Raw genomic sequence first — 20429 nt, 5'->3', positions numbered from 1 at the left:
GCTTCCTAATACATTCAAGAGAGAGCTAGATAGAGCTCTTAAGGATAGCGGAGTCAGGGGGTATAGGGGGGAGCAGGCAGGAACGGGGTACTGATTGAGAATGATCAGCCATGATCACATTGAATGGCGGTGCTGGTTCGAAGGGCCGAATGGCCTCCTCCTGCACCTATTGTCTATTGTCTTATCTACAAGTGGACCTCTCGGTCCGTTTACCTCAGACGAGCAGTGATGCCGCGAGCTCCTGGCCGCCGGTGGGCGGGACCTCTGGGGCCGGCAGCTGATTGGTCCTGGGCTTCAGGTGACGCATGGCGGTGACGTGGCGGGCGGGCAGGCGGGATTGGCGGCCGCCGTCTGAAGGGGGAAGACGCGGCGGGACAACGAGAGCAGGGCGATGATGAGATGAGGTGGGTGCCGGTTTTTGAATCGGGTAGCGAGCGTCCTGCCTGTAGAGGGGCGTCTCCTGCCCCGGTGGAGCGTCTGGATGCTCGCCGCTGTATTGAAGGGAATCGGGCTGAGCGGACGCCCGCAGTCCGGCGGGATCTGAGGAGCGGGCGTTGGCTCGAGGGGAGAGAGACGTCAGCGGGCGCTGGCTCGCGGGGAGCGGGCAGCGCCAACGGTCAGCGTGCGGTGGCTCGCGGGGAGCGGGCAGCGTCAACGGTCAGCGGGCTCGAAGGGAGGGAGGCGTCAACGGTCAGCGGGCGCTGGCTTGAGGGGAGGGAGGCGTCAACGGTCAGCGGGCGCTGGCTCGCGGGGGGGGGGAGAGCGGTTGCCCCCCCCATCCCTCCCGGAACGCGCGCTCCTTCCCAGCCGCTCCATGGCCGCTACCTCGCCCAGCGCCACCCGAAACGACCTCCCTCCCCGCCGGTTAAACGCTCTGTCCGTTTCCTTCCTCCCGTTGTTCCCATCGGCGAGGCGTTGCATGGGAACGGACGGTCACAGTGGAGCAACGGTGGAGGGGGACAGTACCTCTGAACGCCGCTGCTGCTATCGTCTTCCCTCGCTCTTCATTGTTATCTTGGTTGTGTGATGTGAATTCGCTGGTTAATTTGTTTCCTTGTTGCGAGCAAATGTTTAACTATGTAAGCAGAGTCATTGTGTGTAGTGTAAACCAAAGAAACATTTTAAATAAACCGTGGGGTGGACTTGAAACAAACGACAGATGGGTGATGGGGAAGAAGGGAGACAAAGGAAAATGGAAATAAGACATGGATGACAACAACCACCACTCCCACTAACCTTGAACGTATCTGACTTGCCCTGTCCTTCTTGTGGTTGTTACAGTACATTGACGCTGAGCCATATATTGAAGTGATTGCCGAAGGAAGGGCTTGGTCAGAGATTTGAACTTTAGGGAGAGCTTTGTAAGAAAGGGTATGGATGGGAAATTTTGGAGCCGAAGGTTTGAGCAGATGAATGTTTTATTTCAAAACAATTACAGTATGAAAGGAGGCCATTCAACATCTTTACTACATCCGTCCCTCTCTCCCACTTCCCACCCTTTTCCTAGAAACACTTTACTGTTGTTATTCCAGCTTTCTTCTCAATGTAGTAATCAAATCTACCTTCACTCTGGCGCTTTTAAGATTTCTTTTGTTTCTTCTGGTTCATTTACTTATCACACTAATCCTACATTCTTGAGTTCTAGACCCCCCTTCCCCTGTGGCAGGAAAAGAGCCACAGCTTATCCGTTCTTCATCCTTGAATCATTGTGATCAGTCTTCCCTGTGCCCACTCCACGTTCTGCACACCTTTCTTAAGGTATGGTACAAGGACTGCACAAGAGTCTTCCGGTTGTAGCCTAACCAATGTTTCATAAAGCTTCCTTGTGACTTTCTTCTTTGTGTCAGATTATTGAATTATTTACTACATCACTTGGTGTTTTGGTGCCATGAAGTGTGCTTAATTAGATTTGTTCCTGCAAATAGTGAATTCATGTGCAGCTGTTTGACCAATAAGATCAATTTTCATGTATTTTAATGTAAACTAATCCTATCTCTAATGTCAATATCACTCCTTGGATAATGACAGCTCATTGGTTTAAGACGAACATTATATTCCTTCAAGATATGGGGACTCAACCTGTCTGAAAGTGAGGTGTCATAGGGAAGTCTGTTTCAGTCGTTTCAAATTTGTGTGTGATGTCTACACGAGTTGAAGGTCTGAAATCAAGAATGTTATGTATGGCTTGCCAAACTCTTCCAAAGTTTATCCATGGAAGAAAGTGCATGCAGTTGAGAAACTATGACCGATTCACAAACCATATCAGGCAGTGAAGTAAGCTTTCAATACCTTCACCCATATTCCCTATAATTTCCCTGTTCCACATTATCTTCTCTTCACCACCACCTCCCCGCCCTTATTTATGACCATCCTGTCCATGTAGATTTAAAAATCTCTTTCACCAGCACCCACCTCCCTCCACTCCCATCCAGATTAGATGCGAACAACTCCCTGGACTTGTGATGTCCTCATTCTTGCCACACGGCGGCACGGTGGCGCAGCGGTAGAGTTGCTGCCTTACAGCGAATGCAGCACCGGAGACTCAGGTTCGATCCTGACTACGGGTGCTGTACTGTAAGGAGTTTGTACGTTCTCCCCGTGACCTGCGTGGGTTTTCTCCGAGATCTTCGGTTTCCTCCCACACTCCAAAGACGTACAGGTATGTAGGTTAATTGACTGGGTAAATGTTTTTTTTTAAATTGTCCCTAGTGTGTGTAGGATAGTGTTAACATGCGGGGATCGCTGGGCGGTGCGGACTTGGTGGGCGGAAAAGGCCTGTTTCCACGCTGTATCTGAAATATGAAAAAAATATGAAATACACCCAAGGCTATTTTACACTTTAGCAGTTTCTTTCTGCACGCAGCAAGGGGTACAAATTGCATTTATTCATTGTTTTTAATTAATTCAAATGTACCATATGTGCCACTCTTAAACATTATTCTCAACATGGTATTGGACCAGGTGACCAAAATCTTAGTCTGAGGGGACACTAATGGACACCTTGAATGGATGGGATTCCAGTGATTAAATATGTTGTCAATTGTGGTGGTGTTTAAAGTTATGATCAAATAGCAAAAGAAGAGGAGCATGGCTTTTCCAGCTAATCTGGATAAGAGTTTGAGACAAGACCAATGAGGAATTTGAAAATGAAGATGAAAACTTTGCAAAGACACTAAATGCTGGAGTACATGGATAGGTGATGTTTCAGGTCGGGGCCCTTCTTCAGACTGATTGCAGGGGTGGGCAAAGAAAAAAAAAGCTGTGTCTTTCCTTGGTAAACCAGCATCTGCAGTTCCTTGTTTGTAATTAAAACTTTATAATCGGGTAGATGCTGAATGGGAGCCGATGTGAGCAGGCAATTAGAAGGATGATGGGTGAATGGGACTTGTTATCAGTTAGGATTTATGCAGCAAAATTTTAGATAAACTTTATGAACTTGCTGAGAATAGAATGGAAGACAAGAGAATTGGGGAACAAATGAATTAACAAAAAAAGGCAAGGATGGGTGATTTGACCTGAGATTCGCAGAGGCAGATGTAGGCAGTCATAGTGATGACAGGAAAGGTGAGTTACTCCAGCTTTTTGTGTCTATCTGAGGAAAATTAAATATCAGACAAGCGGTCTGACAATTTTAATGAAACTATTTAATGAAACGCAATCCTTATTTAAAGGGCAAGTAGATTTTCCATGGGCAATGGGAAATGATCAGAAGTCGAGATGAGGCCGGGCAGATCAGCCATGATCATACTAAACAACGGGGCAGACGAGGGGCTAAGTGACCTGCTGCTGGTTTTGTTTTCTTGCATTATGCTCAGTGTTCATACTGCTGTGGTCCAAGTTGCCGAAACATACTCTTGAGTTAATGACCCTAATCCATTTTCTTGAGTTACCATAATTTGTGAAGGAGTTTAAAATGTTAAACATACCTAAAGTAACTCTTGAGGCCACCAATAGATTCCAAGTGTATAGGAAGGAACTGCAGATACTGGTTTAAACCAATGATAGACACAAAATGCTGGAGTAATTTAACGGGACGGGCATGGAGAGAAGGAATGGGTGATGTTTCGAGTTGAGACCCTTCTTCAAAAGGGTCCAAGTTACAACTTCAAATTCTTTATTCCGGTACTCTTGGGAGATCTGACCAGGGCTTAGACCACAGAAGCAGTCCTGAGAAACAGCTCCTTTTGTTAGTTTCCAAAGCAAATATCTTAAGTGGCTTGCCATTGAACCAGCAGCCTATAATCGGTGTCCGCAGTAAACTAGTTCAGTTGTTTGTATATGTGGTATGTTTTTTTTCCACATTAATTTTGTAAGTGAGCATCGTTATTTCATATCTCAGATTTGTAGTTATTGAGTGATACAGTGTGGAAACAGGCACTTCAGCCCAACATGTCCCATCTACACTAGTCCCACCTGCCTGCTCTTGGTCCATATTCATATCCAAACTTGTCCCATCCATGTACCTTTCTAACGGTTTCTCAAACTTTGAGATAGTCCCAGCCTCAACTACCTCCTCTGGCATATGTTCCATTCACCCACCACCCTTTGTGTGAAAAAGTTACCCCTCGGACACCTATTACATCTTTTCCCCTTCACCTTGAACCTATATCCTCTGGTCCTTGACTCCTCTACTCTGGGCAAGAGATTCTGTGCATCTACCCGATCTATTCCTCTCATGATTTTATACACCTCTATAAGATCACCCCTGGAACTCCTGTGCTCCAAGGAATAGAGACCCAGCCTACTCAACCTACTTGTCAAAGTGCCAAAAGCCTCTTTGACCACCTTATCTACCTGCGACTCAATCTTCTTTTTTGAGATAAATTTTTTATTGGAGATAGGTACATCTTTACAGTCATACATTTTTAAATTGATAATATTGTCAATTATTATTATATTGTCTCCAATACATTTTGCCCCCTTTTTTTTTTAAACTAGATAGAACTAAAGAAATAGATGAAGTAAAGAAAGAAAAGAGAGAGAAGCAAAATAAAAACAAAAACAAAAACAAATTATAAAGATAAGGAAAAAGTTAGTTAAAGAAGAATGGAAAAGTTTATTAAAATAACAAAAACTTCATTCGAGATATATACATACATTTCAAAGTATAGCATTTCATCCATTCCTTAGTCCGAGTGCTAGTCAGGTTCCTGTGCTGAACCATTCTGACCCTTTAAGTAATCAATAAAAGGAGACCATATTCCAATGAATAATTCCTGTTTGTCCAACTCAATCTTCAAGGAACCACTCACCTGTACTCCTAGATCCCTCTGCTCTACAACACTCCCCAGAGGCCTACCATTCACTGTGTAGGTACTGCCCTGGTTAGACGTCCCAAAATCCAACACCTCACATTTCTCTGTATTACATTTTTTGGAAGTTATTTGTCAGTTCGCCAAGGGTGAATTTCTGTACCAAAACTGCCGTAACATGGGTACACAGAAGAGATAATAAAACTTAAAAAGGGGAAACCAAGTAAATTTATTAATAAATTCTCTAATGCAGTCACCATAGGCTGCTCTGCAAAATAATGGCACCAGTTTCAAAACATGAATAGCCATATCACAAAATGCCAGACTGGAGTGTTCCGATCTGTATTTAACATTTTGTATTTGATTTTCACTTGTGTGCTGCTCCACAACAGTCTTGTCTGTGAGTATGGTAATTTTTGTAGATTTAAAACCTTTCTATTCAGATATGTGAAAGGTGTTTCATTTTGTCAACATTTGTTTTACTGCTGGTTTGAGATTCTAGTGTCAGGTGAATTTAGGAGAAATTAAACCTCATTAGTATCTGAATCTGATGATCTGCACTGTTAAACTCAACTTGGCTATTGGCAATTGGTGGAAAGAGCACTATTTCTCACCACAATGTTTCAATGTTTCCTTTTGTGGGAGAATATTGAAAAGAGGGAACATCTTTTTTTAAAAGAATCACTTGCTTAAGACTGATGAGGTATCTTTTTTTCCACAGGAGTATGATTTTTTTGGAACTCTCAGAATTGTGGAAACTGAGTTTTTGAGTATTTCTAAGGCATGGGTGGAACAAATTTTTGATAAGCAAGAGATAAAAGGTAATCATGGGTACAGGATTATGGAGTTTGGGTTACAATCAGATTAGCCAAGATTTTGCAAAATGGCAGAGCAGACGCAAAGGGTCAAATGGGCAACTCACTCCTATTTTCATATGATGGATCAATCAATACATAGGTTCAATTCAAATTATTTAAATTTTGTTTAGTCCAATTATGTCTTTAAATGTTTTTAAGGTGAGGGAAGGGTCAATATGACGTAGCCAGGCAGTGCGATAAGTAATAGAGATTGGCACACATAATACTGTATGGATATCTTCCTCATGTCATTTTCTGGAGAAGTTACCCTGCTATTTCCTCTGCTTGTTGACCAGTATACTGTCTATGAGTTCACTTTGAGAGTCATGTACCTTGTTCCACCTCAATTCACTGGCTGATACTGTTGGTAGTGAATAACATTGTTTTATGTATGAGAAAAATATTTTCTCATACTTGCAGAACAAACATTTGATGTGATAAAGATAAAATCCCATTTAAGATTTAGAGTTGTTAACTGCTGGAGTGGGTGGGATAATTTAACTTCCCATGCTGAATACAAAACATTAGCCAAAGTTCTGGTTTCTATTAAATATACTGTAAGGTGTATATTTTGGCTAGAGTTTGTTATAGGTTTTGAAGAAGGCAAGGGAACCCATTACTTGTTAATTCTACACAAGTAATTTTATGAAATGGTGGCATAATTGTTCACTGAAGACTTTCCTTTGCAGATTATAATGTGCCAAATTGCTCTAGAGTTGGATTTTAATTTGTGCAATTGGTGATTCTGCTCCAGATGAATGGTCTTCATTCTAATTTCACTCTTTCGTGATTTGCTGCTGAGCAATATTTTCGATTGCTCTAATTCATTAAATTATTTAAAGGAGTTAAATACTCTAGAGATCCTGATCAGGAGGAGATCCTGAGCAGCTATATCCAAGGACATTGTGGGAATCTAGAGAGGAAATTGCGGGAGCCCTGGTTGAAATTTACGAGTCGTCTTTAAATACAGGAGAGGTGTGGGAAGATTGGAGTGTGGCAAATGTTGTACCTCTATTCAAGAAGGGCTGCAGGGAAAATGCTGGGAATTATGGGCAAGTGAGCATAACATCTGTAGTTAGAAAGTTAATAAGTATTCTAGGATAGGATATACATGCATTTGGATGCACTGATATACATGCATTTCGAAGGGCTGATTAGGGATAGCCAGCATGGTCTATCCCTAGTCAGCTGATTGGATAGAAAATTGGCTTCATGGTAGTAAGCAGATGGCGATGGTGGAAGGTTGCTTCTCGGACTGGAGGCCTGTGATTATTGGTGTGCCTCAGGGTTCGGTGCTGAACACGTTATTGCTGGGCCCCTTGCCCATTAGATGAGAACATACATGGCAAGATTAGCAAGTTTGTAGATGATACAAATGTGTGTGGTTTTGCAAATAGTGAAGGTGGGTGTGAAAAAATACAGCAGGATCTTTATCGATTGGCCAGGTGGGCTGAGGAATGGTTGATGGAAATTAATACAGAAAAAATGTGGGGTATTGCATTTTGGGAAATCTAACATGGGCAGGACCTACACAGTGAATGGTAGGCCTCTGGGGAGTGTTGTCGAGCAGCGGGATCTAGGAGTGTAGGTGCATGATTCCATGAAGGTGGAATCGTAGGTAGATAAAATGGTCAAAAAGGCTTTTGGCACTGGCCTTCATCAGTTAGAGTATTGAGCATAGAGGTTGGGAGGACATGCTACAGTTGAATACGATGTTGGTGAGGCCACATTTAGAGTATTGTGTTCAGTTCTGGACACCATGTTATAGGAACAATGGTGTCGAGCTGGAAAGGGCACAGAGAAGATTTATGAGGATGTTGGCAGGACTAGAGGGCCTGAGCTACAGGGAGAGGTTGTGTAGGCTGGGACTCTATTCCTTGGAATGCAGGAGGATGAGGGGTGATCTTAGAGGTGTAAAAATCATGAGAGGAATAGATCAGGTAGATGCACAGTCTCTTGCCCAGAGTAGGTGAATCAAGGCCAGAGGTCATAGGTTTAAGGTTTAAGGGAAAGATGTAGTGGGTATCTGAGGGGTAACTTTTTCACAAAGATTGGTGGGTCTATGGAATAAGCTACCAGAGGTGGTAGTTGAGGCAGGAACTATCCCAACGTTTAAGAAACAGTTAGACAGGTATATGGATAGGACAGGTTTGGAGGGATATGGACCAAACCCGGGCAGGTGGGACTAGTGTAGCCGGGACATTTTGGCCAGTGTGGGCAAGTTGGGCCGAAAGGTGTGTTCCACGCTGTATCACTCTATGACTGTGTTAAAGATGGTTCAGCAAATGCAAAAACTAAAGTGCTCTAATTGCATCACAAAATTAAGTGTTTTTAAAAACTGCAGGCGGAAATCCTAGAAACTCTAAGTGACCAGGGAGCATCAATGGAATGAAATAGTTCATGTTTCAGTTGTGAGACCCTTTATGAGAAGTACGTTTTTTTCAGTTCCACCCATCTCTCCATCTTCCCTGTAACCTAAACTAGTTCGCTTTCTCTGAGCCTGAAACTTGAACTCAGTTTTTCTTTTCAAGGATGTTAACTGACCTGATGGTTACTAGAGCTGGGTGCAGAGATATGGAGAAACATAAGAGCCATAGATTTGCAGAAGACAATGTTGGGGGAGTCCAGAACCAGGGGCCATGTTTAAGAATAAGGGGTAGGCCATTTAGAACGGAGATGAAGAAATACCTTTTCAGTCAGAGAGTTGTAATTCTGTGGAATTCTCTGCCTCAGAAGGCAGTGGAGGCCAATTCTCTGAATGCATTCAAGAGAGAGCTAGATACTCTTAAGGATAGCGGAGTCAGGGGGTATGGGGAGAAGGCAGGAACGGGGTACTGATTGAGAATGATCTGCCACGATCACATTGAATGGAGGTGCTGGCTCGAAGGGCCGAATGGCCTACTCCTGCACCTATTGTCTATTTAGCAAGCTCCAAACCGGACTAGCTTTAAAGGACATTTCGAAGGATTGTATCACAAAATGCTGGAGTAACTCAGCGGGTCAGGCAGCATCTCTGGAGAGAAGGAATGGGTGACATTTCGGGCAAGACCCTTTTTCAGACTGTTTTCGAAGGATTGAGTTGGTGGCATTAAAGACTTTATCTGGCTTCAGCACTCATTGTAAAATGATTTAAACAAGAAACTGCAGATGCTGGAATGTGGACCAACAATCTGGAAAGAACTCAGCAGGTTGAGCAACATCAGGGACGTCACCTATCCGTGTTCTCCATAGATGTTGCCTGAACCGCTGAGTTACTCCAGCACTTTTGTAAACCAGCATCTGCCGTTCCTTGCTTCTCTATTCCTTACCCACTGCTCTTTGACTCACTAAATTCTCCATCAGATTATTAAATTATACTATATGTCTACCATATACAGTACTACATTTAAACAAGGTACTATTGTATCTACTGTTCCAGGTGTGGACTCCTATATGTCAGGAAACCAAGCGCAGACTCGGCGATCGTCTCGCTGAACACCATCACTCAGTCTACCTAGGTCCATGCAATCTCCCGGTTGCTAAACGCTTTAACTCCTCCCATTCACATACAGACCCTTCTGGCCTGGGCCTCCTCCACTGTCAGTCAGGTCAAACGCAAATTGGAGGAAGAGCACCTCATATTTCCTTTGAGCAGCTTACAACCCAGCGCTATGAATATTGATTTCTCTAACTTCAAGTTACCCTTGCTTTCCCTCTCTCTCCGTCCCTCCCCCACCCTAGGTCTCTGACTAGTTTCACTACACTCCTAATTAATTTTACTGTTTGTATGCTTCGTTGTCATTATCCCCATAGCCATCAATGAACCATTGTCCATTCCTCCTTGATGATCCTCCCGCCTGTTTTCACTATTACCTATCACACTTTGTCGTGCCCTTCCTCTCTTCTAGCTGTCCCCCCGTCCCCCCCCCAATCTGAAAACTACCACCCTGAATCATCCTCTAGCCATGTTCTCCAGAAATGTTGCCTGTCCCGCTGTTATTCCAACGTTTTGCGTCTATCTTCGGTGTAAACCAACATCTGCAGTTCCTTCTGCTACTATTTCTACTATACACTATTTCTTCTACTATAAACATTTCTTCTACTATATTTCGAGCCGGTATGTTACATTGGGACAAAGGGCCCACTACATCCACCTTGAGCAATTGCAGGTTTAGTGTCTTCGTCGATCCACAGTCGTTTCGTTTTCTGAACGTACTGGTAGAAACGTATTCTTTCAAACAGGTTTTAGCTGTACAAATTCTTCATTACGTTAATTGGGAATGCAATTTTCCACGTGGATCTCTCTGTGAGAGTTAAAGGGGCGGAGATAAGGTTTTGACTGGCTCGCACTACGCCACCTATCCCAGAACGTGTTGTGTATTTTACCAGACGACGTCTGCTCGAAGACGCCCGCCAAGAGATCCTGAGAATCAGCCCGTGGAAGCGCCGAAATTTAGCACAGTTCGGAGTCAAGTTCCCAATTTTCCGCAAGTCTGGTGTTAGCTTAACTGCTCGTCGAAAATAAATCCGACGAAGGGACGAAACGAAGCAGATGCAAGCATTATTCCAAAAACGGATATCTGGAATATAACCTTCGGGGGATTTATTCCCGTTGACTGGATTTCAAAGGTTAACAACTTTATTGACCCGGGTAAGTTCGATCTTCTTTGAGAAGTTTCTTCACAGTGCAGTACTCGTAACTTTTGAGTTGAGTGCGTTCACTCAGCATTTCGAGCATGATGTCATGGCTCATGATGTTCAGGCGTCTGCTGGACGGTTCCCGTAGTTTGTCGCCCCCTGTCTAGATATAGTGCCGAGTTTGGAGCCGATTCAGCTAAATTTTATCCCTTTCGTTTTTCAAATACGTTTTTGTACTCGTCAACCAAAATAAAGTCATTCTTGGTAGTAATTAGGTTCGCATGGGCTGCTTTGAGTTATGGTTTCGCAATGGAAATTTTGAGTCTGGCGCAGTTTTGTAATTGGAATAAAAACCGAAGTGAAAGTAAAAGAATTAATCCAAGTAAAACGTTGAGATGGGAAGCAAAAACAAATCATTATCGTGTTTTAATTAGGGCAGTTACACGGGTGCTTGTCAGTTGCTCTTCAGTTGACAAGTTGCTAAACCGAATCATTCAATTGCCGCCATTAAGATGAGAAAGCACGTTTAACTGTATTTGAATCTAATGCAGTATGCAGTGGAAGAAAAAAGTAAAAATAGCAATTTTACAGTGTTTCTTTATATAAGTGTCTAACAGGAGCCTTAATACTTTGCACCAAATGATTGGGAATTATAGGAGATGATTCTTAGGTACTGGATTTGCTTAAATTTGAAAAAAGCATGTTCTGATCAGGTATAGTCCTCATAACTTTGTGCAGGAGAGGTCTGATTTAGTTCTTTGACGGTAGGGCAGTTGTTTTCTACATTAACTTTAGATCTGCATTAAAATCAGTCCTTTGTGGTAGGCTTGTGCAGAAAATTGGGTCACAGTGGGTTACTAAATCAGTGCCAAAATTAGCTGATCAGAGAAGACAGGGTAGCAGTGGAGGGGTACTTCTCTGACTGGAGGTTTGTGACCAGTGGTATTAAGCGTGGATTAGTGCTGGGTCCTCTGTTTGTGGAATAATTTTGGATGAAAATGTAGGTGGTCTGATTAGTAAGTTTGCAATCAACAATGAAAATTGGTGGGCTTGTGGGCAGGGAAGAAGGTTATCAAAGAATACAGTAGTTACATTGATCAGTGGGAAACATGCAGAGAAATGACAGATGGAGTTGAATTTGGACAAATGTGAGGTGATGTATTTGGGAGGTCATATGCACGAGGAAAGTAAAAAATAAATTGCACACAGCACAAGGAACCACAGATGCTGGTTTACAAAAAAAATAATGGTAGGACCCTGAGAGGCATTGATATGCAGAAGGATCTTGGTGTGCAGGCCCATAACTGTCTGAAACACAAGATAAGGAGGGTTATGGTATGCTTCCCTTTATTGGTTGGAGCATTAAATATAAAGGTTGGCAAATAAAAACAAACCACTTGGGATACTCAATAGGTCAGGCAGCATCTGTGGAAGCAAATGAACAGAAGAAATGTGTTGGGTCTCGAACTGAAACTTCAACCATCCCTTCTTTCCAGAGATGCTGCCTGTCCTGCTCAGTTACTCCAGCATTTTGTGTCTCCTATCTTAAATGAACAGAATTTGTATTTTGGGTCATGACCATTCTTCAGACTGATGGAGTAGAAGGGAGATGACTGTAGGAAGAGACAAATGGAAAAGGTGGGACGAGCACCGGCAAGTGCCGGTGATTCAGGATCAGTTCCTGTGGATTGGAGGATAGCTAATGTTATCCCACTTTTCAAGAAAGGAACAAGAAAGAAAATGGGGAATTACAGACCAGTTAGCCTGACTTCGGTGGTGGGGAAGATGCTGGAGTCAATTATTAAAGAGGTAATAACGGTGCATTTGGATAGCACTAAAAGGATAATTCCAAGTCAGCATGGATTTATGAAAGGGAAATCATGCTTGACTAATCTTCTGGAATTGTTTGAGGATGTGACAAGTAAAATGGATGAAGGGGAGCCAGTGGATGTAGTGTATCTAAACTTTCAGAAAGCCTTTGATAAAGTCGCACACGGGAGATTGGTGAGCAAAATTAGAGCTCATGGTATTGGGGTAGGGTGTTGACATGGATAGAAATTTGGTTGGCAGACAGGAAGCAAAGAGTAGGAGTAAACGGGTCCTTTTCAGAATGGCAGGCAATGGCGAGTGGAGTGCTGCAAGGCTCGGTGTTGGGGCCGCAACTGTTTACCATATATATTAATGATTTGGAAGAGGGAATTAGAAGCAACACTAGCAAGTTTGCGGATGACACAAAGCTGGGTGGCAGTGTGAACTGTGAAGATGATGTTAGGAGGTTGCAGGGTGACCTGGACAGGTTGAGTGAGTGGGCAGATGCGTGGCAGATGCAGTATAATATAGATAAATGTGAGGTTATCCACTTTGGCGGCAAAAACAAGGAGGCAGATTATTATCTCAATGGTGTTGGGTTAGGTAAGGGGGAAGTGCAGCGAGACCTGGGTTTCCTTGTACACCAGTCACTGAAAGTTGGCGTACAGGTACAGCAGGCAGTGAATAAAGCTAATGGCATGTTGGCCTTCATAACGAAAGGATTTCAGTATAGGAGTAAAGTGGTTCTTCTGCAGTTGTCTAGGGCCCTGGTAAGACTACATCTGGAGCATTGTGTACAGTTTTCGTCTCCTAATTTGAGGAAGGACATCCTTGCAATTGAGGCAGTGCAGCATAGGTTCACAAGATTGATCCCTGAGATGGCGGGACTGTCATATGAGGAAAGATTGAAAAAACTAGGCTTGTATTCACTGAAGTTTAGAAGGATGAGAGGGGATCTTATAGAAACATATAAAATTATAAAAGGACTGGACAAGCTAGATGCAGGAAAAATGTTCCCAATGTTGGGCGAGTCCAGAACCAGAGGCCACAGTCTTAGAATAAAGGGGAGGCCATTTAAAACTAAGGTGAGAAGGAACTTTTTCACCCAGAGAGTTGTGAATTTGTGGAATTCTCTGCCACAGAGGGGAGTGGAGGCCAAGTCACTGGATGGATTTAAGAGAGAGGTAGATAGAGCTCTAGGGGCTAGTGGAATCAAGAGATATGGGGAGAAGGCAGGCACGGGTTATTGATTGTGGACGATCAGCCATGATCACAATGAATGGTGGCGCTGGCTAGAAGGGCCGAATGGCCTCCTGCACCTATTTTCTATGTTTTTTAAGTGGATCCCAGTGAGGAAGGTTTCATTGGCAGAAGTGTCATATGGGGGAGTGAAGAGTGAAGGTAGAAATCAAGGCTGGTGGTGGAGAAGACAAAGATACAAATGGCAGAGCCTGATAAGAAGGAAGGTGGAGTAAAATGTAGACCCAATGGGAGGAATGGGAACTGAGAAGAAAAATGGGGGACTTGGAGTAAGCGGATGGAGGAGCTAATGGAGGGAAAAGGTACAGGGTGACGGGACAAGGGTGTTGGAAAGAAAGGTGTGGGGGAGGTGGTGGGGAGGTGGTGGTAAATGAACAAGGTGGTTACCTGAAATTGTAGAATTAAACGTTCATACCCAGTTGCTAGCTGTTTATTCCCCGATTCCCATACTTAAATGTCTGATTTCTGCCTCCACTGCCAGAGAGGCCACATTGCAAACTAGAATTTCTTGTATTCCCCTTGGATAACCTACAACTCAGTGGCATGAAACAGTGTCCTTCTCATTGACCAGCTACCATCCCCATACTACATATTTGTTCCACACCCTCTACTCCATCCACTGTTCTCTTTCTCCAATTTTCTTTACTCTTTCTCTTTCCCTCTTCCCATTTAACTCAACCACTCAGATGTTAACGCAAATTGAGTTCTGACCTGAAAAGATGCCTGCAGCAGCTGACAAATCTATGCTATCGAATCCAATTGAATGAGTGCTGGTCTCCCAAACACTCGAATGTACAGGGCCATGCAGAAGTCATACGATCATAATGGAGAGATGGGTGGGGATGGTGAAGAGAGATCTGTATTGCCTGTAAAGAAAGGTTGAACAAACTTGAATAGCTTTCTTTGGAGATTTGGGGTGCCCTAATAGAGGTATATACAATTATGAGAGGCAGAGATAGTGAAGCTAGTCAGAATTTTTCATCCCAGGATTGAAATGCTAGGGAACATAAGTTTAAGATGAGAGAGGGAAGGCGATCCTAGTGAGGGAAGGCGATCAACCTGAAGTCGTTGTGCACGTGGGCACGAATGACGTCGGGCGGAAGAGGAAGGAGGTGCTACAGCGGGAGTTTAGAGAGTTGGGAAAAGCACTGAGAAGTAGGACGTCGAAGGTGGTTATCTCTGGACTGCTACCGGTACCTCGTGCTGGTGAGGCCAGGAACAGAGAGATAGAGGGTATGAATTTATGGCTGAGGGGCTGGTGCAGAGAGCAGGGATTTCGATTTCTGGACCACTGGGATCTCTTCTGGGCTAGGGGTGACTTGTACAAAAGGGACGGGTTGCATCTTAACAGCAGGGGGACAAACATTCTGGCAGGCAGGTTTGCTAGTGTGACACCTGTGGCTTTAAACTAAGTAGTGGGGGGGAGGGGTTAACAAATTGTGAATATGAAGATGAGGTAAAAGGGAATACAGGAGATATTGCAAAAGACTCTCGGAAGAATGGGAACAGAAGTTCTAGAGCGGAAAAGAAATTAAGGGCAGGGCCAATTGTGAACGATGTGAGAGAGGAGGTAAATACAGAAGTTAAAGTGTTGTACTTAAATGCGCGTAGTATAAAAAATAAAGTGGATGAGCTTGAGGCTCAGTTAGTCATGGGCAAGTATGATGTTGTAGGGATCACTGAGACATGGTTACAAGAGGACCAGGGCTGGGAACTGAATATCCAGGGGTACACAACGTATAGAAAAGACAGACAGGTGGGCAGAGGGGGTGGGGTTGCTCTGATGGTAAGGAATGATATTCATTCCCTTGCAAGGGGTGACATAGAATCAGGAGATGTTGAATCAGTATGGATAGAAATGAGAAATTGTAAGGGTAAAAAGACCCTAATGGGAGTTATCTATAGGCCCCCAAACAGTAGCCTCGACATAGGGTGCAAGTTGAATCAGGAGATAAAATTGGCGTATCAAAAATGTAATGCTACTGTGGTTATGGGAGATTTCAACATGCAGGTAGACTGGGAAAATCAGGTTGGAAATGGACCCCAGGAAAGAGAGTTTGTAGAGTGCCTTCGAGATGGATTCTTAGAACAGCTTGTACTGGAGCCTACCAGGGAGAAGGCAATTCTGGATTTAGTGTTGTGTAATGATCCTGATCTGATAAGGGGACTAGAGGTAAAAGAGCCATTAGGAGGCAGTGATCACAACATGATAAGTTTTACTCTGCAAATGGAAAGGCAGAAGGGAAAATCGGAAGTGTCGGTATTACAGTATAGCAAAGGGGATTACAGAGGCATGAGGCGGGAGCTGGCCAAAATTGATTGGAAGGAGGCCCTAGCAGGGAAGACGGTAGAACAGCAATGGCAGGTATTCCTGGGAATAATGCAGAGGTTGCAGGATCAATTTATTCCAAAGAGGTGGAAAGACTCTAAGGGGAGTAAGAGACACCTGTGGCTGACGAGGGAAGTCAGGGACAGCATAAAAATTAAGGAGAGGAAGTATAACATAGCAAAGAAGAGTGGGAAGACAGAGGATTGGGACTCTTTTAAAGAGCAACAAAAGTTAACTAAAAAGGCAATACGGGGAGAAAAGATGAGGTACGAGGGTAAACTAGCCAATAATATAAAGGAGGATAGCAAAAGTTTTTTTAGGTACGTGAAGAGGAAAAAAATAGTCAAGGCAAATGTGGGTCCCTTGAAGACAGAAGCAGGGGAATTTATTATGGGGAACAAAGAAATGGCAGACGAGTTAAACCGTTACTTTGGATCTGTCTTCACTGAGGAAGATACACACAATCTCCCAAATGTTCTAGGGGCCGGAGAACCTAGGGTGATGGAGGAACTGAAGGAAATCCACATTAGGCAGGAAATGGTTTTGGGTAGACTGATGGGACTGAAGGCTGATAAATCCCCAGGGCCTGATGGTCTGCATCCCAGAGTACTTAAGGAGGTGGCTCTAGAAATAGTGGAAGCATTGGAGATCATTTTTCAATGTTCTATAGATTCAGGATCAGTTCCTGTGGATTGGAGGATAGCAAATGTTATCCCACTTTTTAAGAAAGGAGGGAGAGAGAAAACGGGGAATTATAGACCAGTTAGTCTGACATCAGTGGTGGGGAAGATGCTGGAGTCAATTATAAAAGACGAAATTGCTGAGCATTTGGATAGCAGTAACGGGATCATTCCGAGTCAGCATGGATTTACGAAGGGGAAATCATGCTTGACAAATCTACTGGAATTTTTTGAGGATGTAACTAGGAAAATTGACAAGGGAGAGTCAGTGGATGTGGTGTACCTCGACTTTCAGAAAGCCTTCGACAAGGTCCCACATAGGAGATTAGTGGGCAAAATTAGGGCACATGGTATTGGGGGTAGGGTACTGACATGGATAGAAAATTGGTTGACAGACAGAAAGCAAAGAGTGGGGATAAATGGGTCCCTTTCGGAATGGCAGGCAGTGACCAGTGGGGTACCGCAAGGTTCGGTGCTGGGACCCCAGCTATTTACGATATACATTAATGACTTAGACGAAGGGATTAAAAGTACCATTAGCAAATTTGCAGATGATACTAAGTTGGGGGGTAGTGTGAATTGTGAGGAAGATGCAATAAGGCTGCAGGGTGACTTGGACAGGTTGTGTGAGTGGGCGGATACATGGCAGATGCAGTTTAATGTAGATAAGTGTGAGGTTATTCACTTTGGAAGTAAGAATAGAAAGGCAGATTATTATCTGAATGGTGTCAAGTTAGGAGGAGGGGGAGTTCAACGAGATCTGGGTGTCCTAGTGCATCAGTCAATGAAAGGAAGCATGCAGGTACAGCAGGCAGTGAAGAAAGCCAATGGAATGTTGGCCTTCGTAACAAGAGGAGTTGAGTATAGGAGCAAAGAGGTCCATCTACAGTTGTACCGGGCCCTGGTGAGACCGCACCTGGAGTACTGTGTGCAGTTTTGGTCTCCAAATTTGAGGAAGGATATTCTTGCTATGGAGGGCGTGCAGCGTAGGTTCACTAGGTTAATTCCCGGAATGGCGGGACTGTCGTATGTTGAAAGGCTGGAGCGATTGGGCTTGTATACACTGGAATTTAGAAGGATGAGGGGGGATCTTATTGAAACATATAAGATAATTAGGGGATTGGACACATTAGAGGCAGATAACATGTTCCCAATGTTAGGGGAGTCCAGAACAAGGGGCCACAGTTTGAGAATAAGGGGTAGGCCATTTAGAACGGAGATGAGGAAGAACTTTTTCAGTCAGAGGGTGGTGAAGGTGTGGAATTCTCTGCCTCAGAAGGCAGTGGAGGCCAGTTCGTTGGATGCTTTCAAGAGAGAGCTGGATAGAGCTCTTGAGGATAGCGGAGTGAGGGGGTATGGGGAGAAGGCAGGAACGGGGTACTGATTGAGTGATCAGCCATGATCGCATTGAATGGCGGTGCTGGCTCGAAGGGCTGAATGGCCTACTCCTGCACCTATTGTCTATTGTCTATTGTCTATTGAGAGGGAAGGTTTTTAAAGGATACTAGACCAAGTGGAACAGTTGAGCCCAAACCTCCTGCATTGGTGCAGCACCCTCTCCTCCCCCACTTCCCTCTCTCCCCCCCTCCTCCCCTCTCTTTTCCCCTCCCTCCCGTCTCCCCCTCCCTCCTCCCATTCCCCCTCCTCCCTATCCCCTCCCTCCTCCCCCTTCCCCTCCCCCCACTCCATTCCCCTCAACCCCCCTTCTCCTCCCTCCCTCCCCCCTCTCTCCCTAGGAGATAGATTTAAACTTTAAAATGTGAATAGATTTTAAAATATAACACCGATTTCAATGAAACTTCTTCCATTAGCAACAAAGGGAAGGTAAGTAAAGTGGGCCTAAAATTGTTGCGCTATCGGGTACCGTTTTGGCTGTAGTTCAGGAACAAACAAACAAATAGATGAGAGCTTTAGTATATAGATGTGCAAGTTGGGTTTTTTTGTTCAATGGTAGGTGCTTGGAAAGTACTGCCTGGGGAAGTGGTAGTACACAAGTAATGGATGGTATTGTAAATAAAAAAGATGGTTATCAAAAAATACAGGAGGATCTTCATTAATTGAGCAAGTAGACTAAAACCTGGTTAATGGATCTTAATGCAGATCAGTATGAGGTGTTGCATTTTGGCAAGTCACACCAGGGCAGGACCTTCAGATTAAATGGTAGGGTTCTGGGGAGTCTTGGAGAGCAGAGGGATGTAAGAGCGCAGATACATAGTTCTTTGAAAGTGGTGTCAGAAGTAAATAGGGTGATTAAGAAGCTTTCAGCACATTGATCTTCATTAGTCAGGGCATTGCGTATAGAACTTGGGATGTTATATTGCAGTTGTATAAGGTGTTAGTGAGAGCACATTTGTAGTATTGTGTTCAATTTTGGTCACCCTGCTGTAGGAAAGATGTCAGACTGGAAAGACTGCTGAGAAGATTTACGAAGATACTGCCAGGACTTGAGGGCTTTGGCGATAGGGAGAGGTTAGGCAGGCTAGATGTATAAGATCATAAGGGGAATAGATAGGGTAGGTGCAGTATTTTACCCAGAGTAGGGAATTCAAGAACTAGGTTTAAGGTGACAGGGAAAACTTTTGCACACAGAGGGGAGTGGGTACATGGAATGAGCTACCAGAGAAGATAGTTGAGGCAGGTACTATAACATTTAAAATACATTTGGACAGATACATAGATAGGAAAGATTTAGAGGGATATATGGGCCAAACGCTAGCAGGTGGAACTAGTGTTAGTCCGCATGTGCAAGTTGGGCCAAAGGGCCCGTTTCCAGGATGTATAACACTGGTTCACTAAGACTACCAGCGTTTTGAGTCATTTAGGCACAAATAAACAGTGGAGAAGGGGTATATGGGCTATGTGATATAAGAGTCGAGTCCAGTGTGTAATTGACACTAGACCAAGTGACAACTAGGTCCAAACCACTCCTGCATTGGTGCAGCACCGTCTTCTCCCCCACTCCCATCTCCCCCTCCCCCTAGGGTTGCCTCTCCTGCATTGGTGCAGCACCCTCTCCTCCACCCCTATCCTCCCCCGCACTCCTGGGAGCATCCCACGGTTGTCATAGCAACCCGCTTCCCTGCCCGGGCGGCCAGCTGCCATTGGTGAAGCGAGATGGGAGGAGTCCTGTCCCGTCCCGGGGATGTTCAGTGGTAGACGGCGGCGGCTCTCCCACTGTTGCTGAGGTCGCTGGATTCTGGGCGGAGTGGGGAAGGCGCTGAGCCGGCCGGGGAGGGGATGGGGGCAGCTGAGGGCAGGCCTAGGCCTCTGCCTCCACCAACGCCCGGCCTCACCGCTGCTGCCTTTCCCCTTGACTCACCTCAGGCTCACGGTTACCCGGTCATGCCCCGGCTCCAGCTGCTTCCCCCTGCCACCAGGCCTGGCTCTCCCACCCCCAAGGGACAGGCGGCCGAGCCCTGCTCAACGGGCCCCAACGGCGCAGACGCGTTTGTTTTGTGCACGCGCGGATGTGGCGGCCATCTTACGTAAATACCAGATCAACATAGCCCAACTACGCATGCGTGGCTTTTTAAACTTTAAAATGCGAATAACTTTAAAAACGTGACACTGATTTCAATGAAACTTCTCCATAGGACCACAGGACGACGGTGAGTTAGGTTGGCCT

General features: G+C 44.6%; 1 protein-coding gene across 5 annotated transcripts in view; it reads left to right on the top strand.

The window, feature by feature from the left end:
• The first annotated feature begins 346 nt into the window (after nucleotides 1–346).
• The window catches only part of cdc42ep4b (CDC42 effector protein (Rho GTPase binding) 4b), a 29205-nt gene continuing 9122 nt past the window's right edge, over nucleotides 347–20429 (top strand). Inside the window, exons 1-2 of one of the 5 annotated variants that reach the window (XM_078401125.1) lie at nucleotides 357–404; nucleotides 10456–10739. The gene's annotated coding sequence lies outside the window, so the exon portion shown is untranslated. Of the gene's footprint in view, nucleotides 405–1646; nucleotides 1759–10455; nucleotides 10740–20429 lie in introns of those variants that run through there. The other 4 variants (XM_078401126.1, XM_078401128.1, XM_078401130.1 and 1 more) reach the window with 4 other exon arrangements.

This window comes from Rhinoraja longicauda, chromosome 6, assembly GCF_053455715.1.
Source record: "Rhinoraja longicauda isolate Sanriku21f chromosome 6, sRhiLon1.1, whole genome shotgun sequence".
NCBI classification, from domain to species: domain Eukaryota; kingdom Metazoa; phylum Chordata; class Chondrichthyes; order Rajiformes; family Arhynchobatidae; genus Rhinoraja; species Rhinoraja longicauda.
The sequence above is the reverse complement of the archived record's forward strand: the minus strand, read 5'-3'. Positions and strand labels throughout refer to the sequence as shown.